Source organism: Cyanistes caeruleus, chromosome Z (genome assembly GCF_971803275.1).
Source record: "Cyanistes caeruleus chromosome Z, bCyaCae1.hap1.1, whole genome shotgun sequence".
Classification (NCBI taxonomy): domain Eukaryota; kingdom Metazoa; phylum Chordata; class Aves; order Passeriformes; family Paridae; genus Cyanistes; species Cyanistes caeruleus.
The window spans coordinates 57,779,041-57,792,853 of record NC_141732.1 but is presented as its reverse complement, the minus strand read 5'-3'; the positions used below and the strand labels follow the sequence as shown (position 1 = coordinate 57,792,853).

Here is a 13,813-nt window from a genome sequence, read left to right as displayed (position 1 = left end):
TCAGAATTGCCTTCTGGAGTCTCTTATTATTCTGTGGACCTCATCATGTTCCTAGAAAGGATGAGGTTTCTAATGCACTGAACCCTATCTATACAGGAAGGTTGAATAGATTGGACTGAAGATTTTTTGATATTTCCACAAAGCAAGGTGTTTCAGGGGGAATAGCTTTATCTATCTATCTATCTATCTATCTATCTATCTATCTATCTATCTATCTATCTATCTATCTATCTATCCATCTATCTATCCATCTATCTATCTATCTATCTATTTACTGTAAGTGTAAGACAGGTTACACCACTGGTCACTCCTTGTATTGTGTCCTCTCATGTCAGCAACAAATATGTGCTCTGAAGAAGCTTATCTTAACGCCAGCAATAAGTTGATCACTGGTAATTATGAAAGAAGCTAGATGAATAACTTTATTGATTAATTCTGAAGGGGAGCTTACAGAGAGGTACAACATAGGTTCTTATATTTTGATGTGTGGTTAAAACAATAAAGAGAGTTCACTTAGCCATTGAGCAGTCTCTTTTAAGGCTGTCCTCTGAATGAAATCATACTATGCCTGTTCAAGAGACCTGCCTCTTCCAGGAATATTTCACCTGCATTATTGAAGAGGTTTCTGCTCTGACGTCTTTCTTTAGTGCACATCAGTGAGATTTTAGCCCATAATGTCAACTAAAGCGAAGTAAATAGTAGGAAAAATGTTCTGTGAATATTTGCTCAGAGTGGAAAGTGGATTTCAATTAGACCATGTTTGCAATGCTTTCACGTTAGCTTTCCAGGAACACTTGAGAGCTCAAGCTTTATTGGTATGAATAACTCATGAAAAAGTGAATGCTAGCTCAAATATTCACCAAAAGCAGATTTTGAAGAGAAAATTCACTGGAGAAGTATGTGACTAATTTTGAATAAGAAGAGCTGCTGAGAATTTTACAATGTTACTATCTCTTTGAGTACAGGTTACAAAGAGAAATAAAGGTAGTATCTGCAGATAATATTCAGCAAATATTCACCAGCTCTAATGTAAAAAACCTCAGAGTGATGCTGTCTTTTCTGTAAGGCAAATATCCATTGTTTCTGGTTTCTTACAAGACTAAATTGTTAGCTTGTTGTTTAGGGCATGCTCCGTGGAGGTTCAAGCACCGAGGGTTCCCATGAACTTAATATTTGATATTGCTTGATAACCTCAGGACTGGACCTTCTTGCTACTGTCCTTATATGTTGTATGTTGTATGTCCTTGCTACGTGTATGTCCTACTGTACTTATCACAGGTTACACTTTTAGAAAATTTTGTCTACTCTCCTACTTGTGTCATCTTAGAAATCCTTTTATTGATGACCTGGGTGAAATGCACAGCATTTGAGTATGTTTGTCAATGTGCCTATTTTTTACCTCATTCACTCCATTACTACAGAATTGTATTTAAGATTAAAAAAGACAGCAGGAAATTTGCTGGATTGCCATTTCATAAATTGGTATGGGTTGGGGTTTTATTTCAGTGGTACTCCTAAGAGTTCAAGAGACTATTTAATATAAGCAAGAGTATCCTCCTCTGATTTCAATTAGAATACAAATCTGAAAGCTAAGGACAGAGAATTTAGAAAGGAAAAGAGTGCCACACTATAAATAATATTCACTGTAATTCTAGTCTACCAGGAATCAAACCACATCTGAGAAAGAGTTTTCCAAATTCCCTCTTTCCAATTTTACTGCTTCCTTTTACACTTTCACTCTCTTTCTGTGTCTTCCTCTCTTCTTCCATGAGGGGAAAAGGAACATTATAGCCATCTCCTGCTGCCACTTTTGTTGCAGATGACAAGATATCTTCTTGGACATCAGGCTTCCTTTACTAAACACAAAGCCAGAAGCAGAAGCAAAACAAAATAAAAAAAGAGAGAGAGAAAAATATTTTGCCTTTCATAATACACAAAGGAAAATTATTAACATTCAGCTTCATTCTCAAGTGTGAACTAAGTTATATGGACTTAAAAATGCAAAAATTAAGATGAATGGAACTCTCTCTTGCTTAGCGATCAGATAAAAAATAAACATTTGCCTAAAATGATTGCCATTGCTTAATACATTTTATATGAAATAAGATACTCTGTTGTATCATTTCTCACAATATGTAATGCTTTGTTTTTCTGCAATACTATTTTGCTGATTTCTAACGTATTAAAATAGATCCTTTTTGCCTGTTCTACAGCAATTTCTTTATATAAACAAATGCTTCTAAATGCTTTAAGAAAAGAGGTATTAAATTGGTTAAAACACAAACCATTAGTAAGCCTCTCAGAGAAAAATCTGCAAATGTGAAAACAAGAAGGGAAGAGTACAATGCACATAGTAATTATTGCAATTCATCAAATCACAGCATATGTACTAGCATTGAAATTATATCACCCAAAGAGCACAGACTTTTTACATAGCCTGAAAAATTCCTTACTTTGTTATAGTGGGATGTACAAATAATTCATTTGATCTCCCTTATGAAATATATATGCATGATCTCTCTAAGGGCTGTGTTGTATTTGCTGTTGAATATAGTTTACACTATTTCTATATAGATTCTTCCAGGGAGAAAATCAGAAAGGAACTGCTCAGATTCCATAATTCAGAATTTTACAAGGCACTGGAAGTACTAAAAATCATATTTTATTTTCAGATTTTATTTAAAAATTGTTCAAGGAAGCATGAAATAATGAATAAATTCCAGTCCTGAATCTTTCTGCCTTCAACTGTTGCCCTTTGAAGACTTTATGACTGGTCTGAGTAAAATCTGGAATGGAGCTTCCTTAGGTGTGAAGTGAGATCTCCTTTATCCAAAGCGTAACTTTTGAAAGCAGTGTCCACCTAAAATTGAAATAAAATTGACCTTTTATTTTCATGTTTGTCGTCTAGTTTCTTTAAAGGAAGTTTGGAAAGTGTCATCTTCCAGTAAATATACATAACTTTATCCTTTCAATTTAAACCAAAGTTTATCACTGATACAAGCTTTATAAAAATTGAGCAGAAAAGCTAAAGGCACATGTAGTAATTCTGGTTTACTAATTTTTGTTAGTTGGACTAGTGCACACATAGAATTTTATACATCAAAGCTTAAGTCTCACGATTCCTGCTCCCAGATCAGGTGAACCAGAGAACTTCAATTCCTTTTTTTCCCCACTTTAAACTGAAGTAAAGTAAACTGAAATTGAAGAGTTTGCTTTCTATTTTGTTGTTCATTAGTAGATCCAGTTTACCTCTTGCTTTTATGATTTTGTGTGGAAAGTCATTGGCTTCAGTAGGGTTTCTCTTGATTTATACCAGTTTAAGTAAAACTCATATTGGCTCTTTTCTCTCACTGAAGATGTTGCCCATGAGATGTGTCAGAATAATGACTCAGGAAAATGAAGTCATAGACTAGACAAGGCTCCCAGAGAATGAGCGGCCTTGCACACTTCACTGGTCCCCACATCAGTGTGCGCCGATCCTGCCGTGACGAGGATTACCTGGGGAGGTGCCTGACATTCTCCGTGCCTGCTCAATCTGTTCTGTGTGGCAATAGCGGTGATAACTGTGTTGTGGACATTTGTCCTTGAAGAGTACATTTCTCATACCAATAGGCTATTGACTTTCAGTAATTGCAAACTTAGGGAAGATTTTTATTGGTGTGCTGGAGATAAAAGATCTCTTGTCCCACTATCACAATCTTCCATAATGATTAAACTGCAACAGGGAAAGAGACAAATTTGGTCCCCTTTTCCCACCCATCTGAACAAGGTGTTGGTATCTACCTACATAATCAAAAATTCAGCATACAGAGATTTATTTCACAGCAGGACTTTTGCCACAAAATTGTAAAGCAGTTTGTTAGTGATCGTTTGTCTTTTTTTTTTTTTTTTTGTCATAACTGGATGTTAATAAGGATTATTAAGGATGAGGGGGAAAAAAGAATATCTGATTAATAGTCTTACCTTTAAAGACAATTATAAAAAAAATTAGTACTACTTTATAGAGTCAATAGTTTTGAAAGATGAATTCGACCAGTTATATTACTTGTTTAAAATATAATGAAGACACCTGGAATTATAACATCCTTTGCACAGTAGATGTCATATTACTTTTTTTGGTGATTACGTCAATTTAGTATTTCACGTATTATTAATAATTCCTCATTACATAAAATTATTACTAAACTGGCAATTAAGTGAATGTGAAGGATCCATATGCTGAAGTGTTTGTAACATTTCAATTATGAACCTCACATCAGATGTCTTCCAGTGTACATCAATAACATTAATGAACAATTTTTTTGCCAAAAGTACCTAAATGCATTCCATTGTCTTATTATATTATATATTATATTTTCACAGAGCCTTGATGTGTCTTCATAAATATTCAGATATTAGCTTCAGGAGGAATCACGTAGTCTACTTTCGGGCTCTATTGCACAAACAGGATTCCTCATATCTCAATAGTTATCAAATCTAGACATTAGTGTTTTCAGCTAATGGCAACTTCTTGTTTCAACATGTCTTCATCAACTTCGCTTTATGCTTAACATCTCTTTTTCTTTTAATTTTTATTTTCTCCTTATTTTCTAAAATAAAATCTCTCCTAAGTTAAGAACACTTCTCACTGCTGCTTTTCAAAGGTCTATTCTCCTAACTTAAACCAACTGTCTCTCAGAGAGTACCCAGGACAATCTGTGCACTGAATTTCATAATGTTTTATGAAACATCATGTTTATCTTTAATTCTTACTTTCAATCTGTGAATCACATAGATTAATTGCCATCTTTCCTGTAAAAGTGTAAGTCAAACAATTTTGAAAGACAAACTTGAAGAAGAAAGTTAATAAGTGAATTGTCTGAAAACAGACAGGTGGTATGCATGTAAAACTCCCTACTCATTCAGCAGTACATTTCCCCTAGCGAGGACATACAGGCTACTGCTCCAAAGAAAAGTGAATTGAGTAAGATAAGTGAACTCCAGAAATGTACCTTCTTTCATGTTTGGCTTTCTGGTTTAATCCGTCTGGGTTTTACACCATTTGTTTCCTTGTGCTTTGAACGGATGGACTGTGGGAGTACTATACTAGTACAGCATAGATACTGCCTTCATGCAAAAAGATGAAGGAAGTTTTTCAAAAAAACTGAAAAAAAACCTGCAAAAGTTTGACCAGTGATCATTACTGACCAGTATTCACTAGACACCGGTTGACTGTTCCTCTCATTTGTCCCTTTTTAAAAATTATATATTTGCATGTGTCAGTCTGATATTACTGCAGAAGGCACAAATACGAAATAAACAAACCACAGAAAATTTGTTTCCCATTGATCAGTGGTCATAGTTTCCATGCAGATTTGTGTGCCTGTCTTTATGTCCAACAGTGTGGACTGATAAAGTAGCATTTTAACTCTCGTATGATGCAAGTTAGTAGTAAGTGGAGAAATACTAATGTCCACATTTATCTCAACAAAGAAAGCTAATCAAGTTAGAGGTTGATTCTCCTTGAAACTTGGGTGAAGCCTCTAATGAAAGCTCAACACAGAAAGAGGTAGTTTATCTCATTTATTTTTTGACTGAGGGTTTTAAAATTTCACCAGGCTTCTCCTCACTATTATAAAATTGTGTTCTCTGCATTTGTAGTTTATACGATTTCAGCTTGCCCAGGAAATTTAGGCAAACACAGGGATGTTCATATCACATCACTGGGCCTTGGAGCCCATACCATATGGATAGGGTGTGGTACAATCCTGCAGAGCATCTTAGCACAAGGACAATTTATTCTTTCCTTTTTCAATTTGCAGACAGGTCCATTCTTTAAAAAAAATAAATATTGCTGAAAAAATAGCCTAGACATTTGAGTACTATAAAGCAGAGAGGTTCTGGGGAAGACAATGGAAAAGTTTTCTTCCATATTATGAAATGTTTGGTTTGAGAGTAAGAAGATTTGCTCCTCCACAGGGCCAAAAACTACACTAACCACTTAGAATACTGTGGCTTTTTTGATGATGTTTCATAAAAATACTTAAACACCAAGTACCTCTTGTATTGGTGAAGATAACTCACATTTAAGATAATGCTTTGGCCTGGATTTTCCGAAGTAGATACAGATTTTAAGTGTTCCAAAATTCAGATTCCTAGCATCTGATTTTCAAATCTTCCTGAAAGGTTTGTGACGAGAACATGAGTGGCAGCACTTCTTTTCAATATCATGTCTTTTTAAGCTCTCTTTCCTTGAGGACTCCAAAATTAATTTATCTAAAAAGATTTATAACTTCTACTTCTCCCTCCATACTTTCTGAGAATATTCATTAGATACAAAATTTCATGTAAGCATTTCTCTGCACTGCTCTATATGCATAGATGACATAATGTTAGAAGTCATAACCTATTCAGGTCTCCCATTTTGTAGTGCTGAAGTGGCCTTTTGAAGATAGATTTAAATTCTGGATTGGTTAAATGGTGGATTTTCACAGAGCTGTGATTAGCCAGAAAGAGCACAGATCCTGACAAAAATCATCCAGCATATTTTGTCAGCCAACCAAATTTTAACAAATTTGGAAGTAGCAATATTCAGTGTTGAGCAGTTTAGAAAAATGAAAAAGGGGGAAATCAAGGTGTGGATTTTTGATATGTGCACATCATGAATTTGGTTTACTCTCCACAACAGACCATCTCCTTCTCCCTCTCTCTTCATCTCTCACTCACAGATTTCTCACATGGCCACTCATTCGTACATATTCTGCCCTTCAGCTTTGTTGTGATAATCTGTTGCTTGTCTGTGAAAATCCCTTTTCTCCATCTTTTTCCTGTTCACAGAACCTCTCTCCACAATGCAACAAAGTTCTCCTTATTTGACTCTAATTCATTACTAAATGAAAAGCCAATTTGAGTTGAAGAATCTACTTTCTTTGAAGCTTCCAGCACCAAGGCATCCTTTGGTGATCAGTTAAGTGAACAATCATGCAAGTTAGAGGTGTTCCAAAGTGACTTGCGCTTCAGACTTAACTGAATTCTCCAAGACTGCAAAAAGTTCTACTTGCAACACAGTTCAAACCACAAAACCACAATACACAATAAAGAATGCTCTTTGTCACACAAAACCAGAACAAAATTAATTCAACAAGTAGTTTTTTTCCAGAAGAAGGGCAACCTTTGCCTTCACTGATTGTTTCACCACCACCAGACACAGAAATGAGCAAAGAATATCCATGGATTTTCTGACTGTCAGTAACAGATATTTAGCTAATTGTTTCAGGCAAAATGTTGATGTAACTCTTCCAAGTCTACCTTTTTAAAATAAGCAAGTACTCATAGTTCATTTGAGACTGCTATTTTCTTGAGAAGCTAGATAAATTCCAAAACCTTTGGATCTGTGAGAGATTGATTACAGCATTGCTGTCTTTACTCTGTATCTTTTTCGAACCTCAAGAATTCTGTGGTTTTTTTTAATTGTAGTGAAATCAACATTTTTTCCATTAAAAATAAAATAAGACTTTTTTTCCAAAGTCCTTCTAGTATTGATATATATCATTATTTTCCATCTCCCACAAAGGTAGTAAACTATCCTCAAAACATTCATGGCAAATGTGCCTTGCTCAGCATACAATCTAATCATCCCCTATTGGTTACATTTAGTCAATCCCACCATGTTAGCATCTGCTCCTTCAGCTTTTTAGAATACAATTTTCATTTTTCTTTCATGTATTTTTCATTTGAATCTATCCACCGTTCTTGCTATTCATTAATGGAATATCTGCGCCTCTTGTAATAACATAGCACCTGAAATAAAAAAACAGCCCAGGACTCCATTGTGCAAGAAGTTTGTAAAAAAGCAGAAGCATAGAGTCTTTAGGGAACATGCAGTCTAGATAACACATTAATTCTACCATGCACAACAAAACAGAGCTGCATAATGTTGATCAGTTCCAGTATGGTGGAACATCAACTCATCCATTAGCAACTTCAACATTGTCAAGGTTGTCCGTTGGCACAAGAGAATTGCACAGTGCAGTCTGAGGATGGATGGAAAGTATCCGTCACCACATGAAGGGGGAAGTGCAAGATTGAGCTCTGACAAAGTCCTGCTGGTGTTGATACCTGTCAGTGTCTTCAAGCTCCCGCAGAAGGTAGCAAACTGTTCTCAAAAACAATTGCAACAAATACAGCTTGGTGTGAAAAAATACAGCTTATATTTTTCACCTTGGCCTTTCTGTGTTTCAGCCAAGGCATGTCATGAGGATTAGTGCCATGCTCAGCAAGAAGCATTGTGTGAAGGCACAGCTTTGCTCCATCTCCTGAAGGCTCTGTTCTCCTGGACCTATAGTTGTAGAGCTTTGAGTTGTTGTGTGCATCTGGTTTACATCAGAGCTCACTTGGAGGTCTCTTAGTCATTCTTTATTTCAGGCCTCAGATAAGTGTGTGTTTTATTTTGGTTGTTTGGCCATGCCTGGGCACAGCAGTTCAATGTAAGTGGAAAGGTACTCTTTTAGTGAGCTCTCCTGTATGCCCTTACAGTATCTCAAACATTTAGCAAACCTTTCCTTATAGGTCACTTAAATTATCTGGACAAATCTAATTTTCTGAGAGCTAAGTTAACTTTTTTTCTTTATTATCTTCTTATTCCATTTATAATCTAATTTGCCAAAAACATGACTCTGGACATTAGGAAGACTTCTGTGAGTCTTAGCCTACTTATCCTGAGTCTTAAATGAGGTTTTAACTAAGATTTTCTTTGAAAATAAACCACAGTTTTATATTCAAATAGAGACAAAAACTGGATTCTCCCAAGGTGCTCCATAAAGCACTACATAAATCCTTGGATTTATGTAGACCTGTCATGCAACAGGATCTTTTGGATCTTCCACACTATTCCAGCACACTGAGATGAGAATTTAATCAATGAGAATCAATTCATGGCCCAGCTTCCCTGCAATTTGTTTTTCAGTATATGTGATGCAATGACAGTTTGTCTTTATAAAACTCTGATCCTAATTCCCAGGAGCTGTCGAGTGTGGGGAGACGACAGAGTTTCTTCTCCCCTGTTGCTACAGGATGTCTTGGCTACTGTAATTCCCAGCTTTGCAGGTGCCAGAGTCTTTCTCTGTGGCAGACTTTTCTCCCCCTCTTCCTGGAGGGTGGGAGCACAGCACTAGGAAGAACCATCAGCAAAAATCTGCAGCAGAGCTAACAGAAGAAGTAAATCCTTCCATGAGAAATTCTACCTACAGATGAAAAGACTTCATAAAGAAGGGAAGGAAACCTTCTTACCTCCCTAACAACATTTTTATATAAAACAATTGGCAAACCAAGCTACAGCACCCCACCCGCCAACTTTTAAATCAAAATCACTGTAATCAGAAAGAGTTGCACATTACACACTTCTTTCACGTATATTTTACCCATGAAAAGGTAATGCCAGCATAAACGGAGTTAACTGTTACTAGGTGCTAAGAATAAATGTGCTTCTTTCCTTTGTGAATGACTAGTTTGGCAATATGTTGTAATGATGTTTCTCTTTTTATGGAATCGATGTGTCTGGGGAAGCAGACTATGGAGTAACAAATTGGGGACTTACCAGAGGCAAAATAAAGTATGCTTGATGGACTTCTGACAGAAATAAACAGTGTAAATCAACTTTATTAACCACTCAGACATGGAGGCCAGCTGCAGTCAGTCCCCAGTGTAATAGAAGAAAACTGAAGACAAATACTATTTGGAAAATACAGAGGTATTGCTGCCAGCTCTCACAAAACACATCATTCTCATCCACTTGGTCCTCTGTTCTGCTGCCTGACTAGAGCTCCAACAGCTCCTATCCATCCTGCAAGGTGGTCTTGAACTGCAGAAGGGAGATTAAAAAGGCAAGGGACTGAGCTCCTGGTATCTCCTGCAAGTTGCCTTTGCTGATACACAATTTCCCCATCACTCCCTGAGACATGCCTGCACTTAGAGTCCGATACAAAGGGAAATAATAAGATCTAGTCTTGAGCCCACATTCAGTCTCCAATAACTTAATCCCTAGGCAGTATGAATCTGGATACTCATCTTCCCAAAACCTTTATTCGGGAACAGTTTACAGGTAAATGGAGATATGGGAGACTGCTATTGACATTGCAAAAGAGCATAGTTTAACTTAAATCTGAGTTCATCAAACTTAATTAAATTTAATCACATTAAATAGAACTTCTAATTTCATTCTACATTCTGAAAAAATTCAGATCTGTTTTAAGATATTTTTACTAGTACTAGAATTTTTATTCGTTGTTCTCATCCCCTGACCTCTGCCTGGAATCTCTGTGTGTCTCAGAGGAAGGTTTTCACTACATCCTCATCCCAGTGCATAAAAGCTGCTGTTTTCTCCTGGATATGACGTAATGATAAATAATAAATATTTATTTATTTTCTTATTTATTTTTATTATTTTATTATTTTATAATTAAAAAATAAATAGAAACAATTTTATATTTTATATAATAAATTGATAAAACATTGAAATAACATGAGGACACTTTCCCTTAACTAAAAAATCTGGTATTGTTTATACTATATGATTATAGTAGATGAAACCTTAGTATAAGTTGATTTCCTACTGAGGCCTCTATAATTTCCACTGGCATGTTCATCCATTTCGAAGTGAGGGCAAGTCTTTTGTTAGATTAGACTTTCCCCTTTACAGATTTATTTCTCGTTGACTCTATAATTATACAATTAAAGCTAATATAGGTAATTTAAACATTTAATTTATTTAATGGCATTGAAGAGAGTGCTTAAGGTCAGAGGAGATCTGAGGTCCTACAGATGCACAGAAGTCATGATTCATGAGTGATTTCCTGCCTGTGGTGGTAGTTAACTGGGTGACATTGGAGGATAATGACCAAAGGCCTGAGAAAGAAGCTGCCAGGAAAGCATCTGCTGCCAGAAGTACATGACATACTTTAGAGAAGGAATCTTGATCACGTGAAAACAGTGCATACTAAAATTTATTTTAAAATGCGATGAGGCAGAATCCCGCTTTCTTATTATAAGGAAGGCTTTCTCTCAAACATTTCTGTTTTGGTTTATATGTAGAAAATACCAATATAAACCATGTCTGTAAACCTGGCATGTCTCCTGGAACTGAGTTACGAAGCTGACTAAAACTACTAAGAAAATATTCATATAACAGTAATATCTATGAAGGGCTGAGCATTTGCTAATGAAGTGATAATACATTAGTAGCACAAAAGATGGAAGCAAATGCAAACAAAGAAATAAACACACAGAATGCAAAAGTTGAACCAAATAAATTAATCTTCCTCCTACTGAAATTTATGCTGTGGAAGCAAGCATGTAGAGCGAGGTGCCTGCTCTGGTCTTGTGCCTCTGTCTGCTGTACCTGTTTGTACTCCTACAAAGCCTCTCTGGCCTCCATGTCTCAGAGGCAGTGGCAATCCATGCTGAGTCAAAGATGACAGAGGCAACTGCCTTCAACATTTTCCTGTAAAATGTCACTGGAAGAGTAGGCAGTGAGTTCTGCTTTGTTTGCACTGCCTTCCTGCAGGACCAGTGAGTAAAAAGCCCTCCCAGTAAGTCTGGGCAGTTAGATTTGTGTGTGTGTTAAAGTCGGCCCAGCACTGCATGTTTGTGGTTGCCTCACTGCTCTATGTCCCTGTGATGAGTCTAATTGGGACTGGCTCTGCTGTCACTTTCAAATTGGGTTTCCCCTTGTTTGTTCTCTTCTGTGTCCTTCTGTGAGGAATAAGAGCCTGTACAGGATTTGTGTTTTGTATCACACCCAAAAGCCAATTAGACAAATGCTTGTTGAGGTGTGAAGGGAAGGAAAAAGGGCCTTCAGCTGGGAGATCCTATACTTACACAGGGATTCACACACTACAGCTTAGTGTTACCAAAAACTTCTGGAATCCCTGCTTAGGTTGTGTCAGAGTGGTCTGGACAGTATGAAAAGTTAAAGTCAGAAAGGGGTATTCCATGGGGAAAACAGCTCAGACCTCGGCAAGAAGGAAGACATTTCCAGAGTCCTACTGGTCCATAAAGTCTGTATGGAGTTAAAAGCCATATAAAGATTTATCCATCCAAAATCCCAGGCTACCACAGTACCACAGGGTGACTTACACAAGCATATCCAAACATGTTACAGACGTGTTTTCTCTGTGAATATGCTGAACACATAAAGACAATATGGCCTGATGGAGGACAATAAAGGCAAAGGGTGTGTGACATCTGAGAGGCTGCAGAACATCTGCCCTTATGAGTCATCTGAGAAGCACCATGACATTCTCTACACTACCAGGAACTGGTTGGTGACCCAGTCCTAAAATAATTTGGTCCTTTGAGGTCACTGGTAGTTTAATTTAGATGCATGGAATACCCCTAACCTCATAAATTGGGAGAGATAGAGTTATTTGATTACAGCAGACTGTAAGAAGAAGTCTGTTTTGAATGTCCCTTGTTTGAAATCACAAAATTGCTATGAGCTACATTTTAAAGCTTGCTTTTCTTCAGAACTGCATTATTGTTTTAGAAAAAGATGAGAGCATTTTCTATGAAAAGCCTTTCAATACTAGGTGGATCAGATCAAAACATAAATTAAGGCATTTTCCATAATTTACCAATTAATCTAGAAAATACTGCTGTGTAAAATCACAATGGGAGAAACTGATAGTTGTTCAAAACTAGTAAAAACGAAGTCTTGTCAAGAAACAGCTTCAATAAGATAACATAACAAAGCAAACTAAATTAAAACAAAAATGAGATTAAAGTCATGCACAGCCCTACTAATGCCAGAACACCCTTTTGAATATCATCCAGCCTTGTCCAGTTCAAGTTTTCATAGTCCCTTTCTGGCATGCACCAGAGCCTAAGACACAGCACCAAGGACATCCTGATGAAGATTAGTGTACCTCACCTCTGGCTTTGGGATAGGGAGTGGGAAGCATAATATTAATAAAAGAAATCTAAATACCACATTGCCAAGAAAATACTAATTTGCAAAATAAAGGGAACACCAAGCTCCAAACAGGTTAAAAAGAAAAATCAACTTTTTGTGCAGAGGAAGAAGACACTTCCATCCATAGACTATTTTCCCATCCTTTCAGGCTTTCTATTCAGAGAATAGAAAAAGCAGTAGTACAGTTCATGTCAACATAGATAGGAGGTAAAGGGGCAACATCTGACAATGTGCATTTCTGTTCTGACAAGAAAGAAAACATAGTCAATGGCTTTCTGAAGGTTAAAAATGTTGACGTTTACAGTACTGTCCTGGCCACATCACTTCCATCAGAGAAGCAGACATTAATGTGTCAGGTAAGTTTTGGGTTGGAGAGAGCTGCCAGCAGTGGCAGAGGACAAGTATTCTACTTCTTGCAGGCTTTTGTACTGTGCCAGTTATTAATATCATTGCAAACATGACTATAAAAAAGGTTGTTTCTGGAAAAAAACCGTTGTGAAAGGAAGAAAAAGAGCAAGCTGTCAATTTTTCTTTAACTCACATCCCCAATTTTAAAGTTTCTTACCTGTTTCTTGACAGAACTGCCTGTTTGTTTCTTTGGTTGTTTGTTTGTTTTGGTTGATTTGGGAGAGGACACTCGAGAAGAGGAGAGGGAGACTCGAGGAGACTTGAGAGGCGGGGAGGGGGGAGGGGAGGGGAGGGGAGGGGAGGAGAGGGGAGGGGAGGGGAGGGGAGGGGAGGGGAGGGGAGGGGAGGGGAGGGGAGGGGAGGGGAGGGGAGGGGAGGGGAGACTCGAGGAGACTCGAGGAGAGGAGACTCGAGGAGACTCGAGGAGACTCGAGGAGACTCGAGGAGACTCGAGGAGAG

General features: G+C 37.2%; 1 long non-coding RNA gene across 1 annotated transcript; it reads right to left on the bottom strand.

Moving 5' to 3' along the window:
- Positions 1-396: 396 nt before the first annotated feature.
- Positions 397-13,608, bottom strand: LOC111941511 (uncharacterized). Its single transcript, XR_002870074.2, has 2 exons — positions 13,512-13,608; positions 397-1,856 (listed from the first exon to the last, which is right to left on the bottom strand). It is a non-coding gene; the product is annotated as an uncharacterized LOC111941511 (long non-coding RNA).
- Between the last annotated feature and the right edge of the window lie 205 nt (positions 13,609-13,813).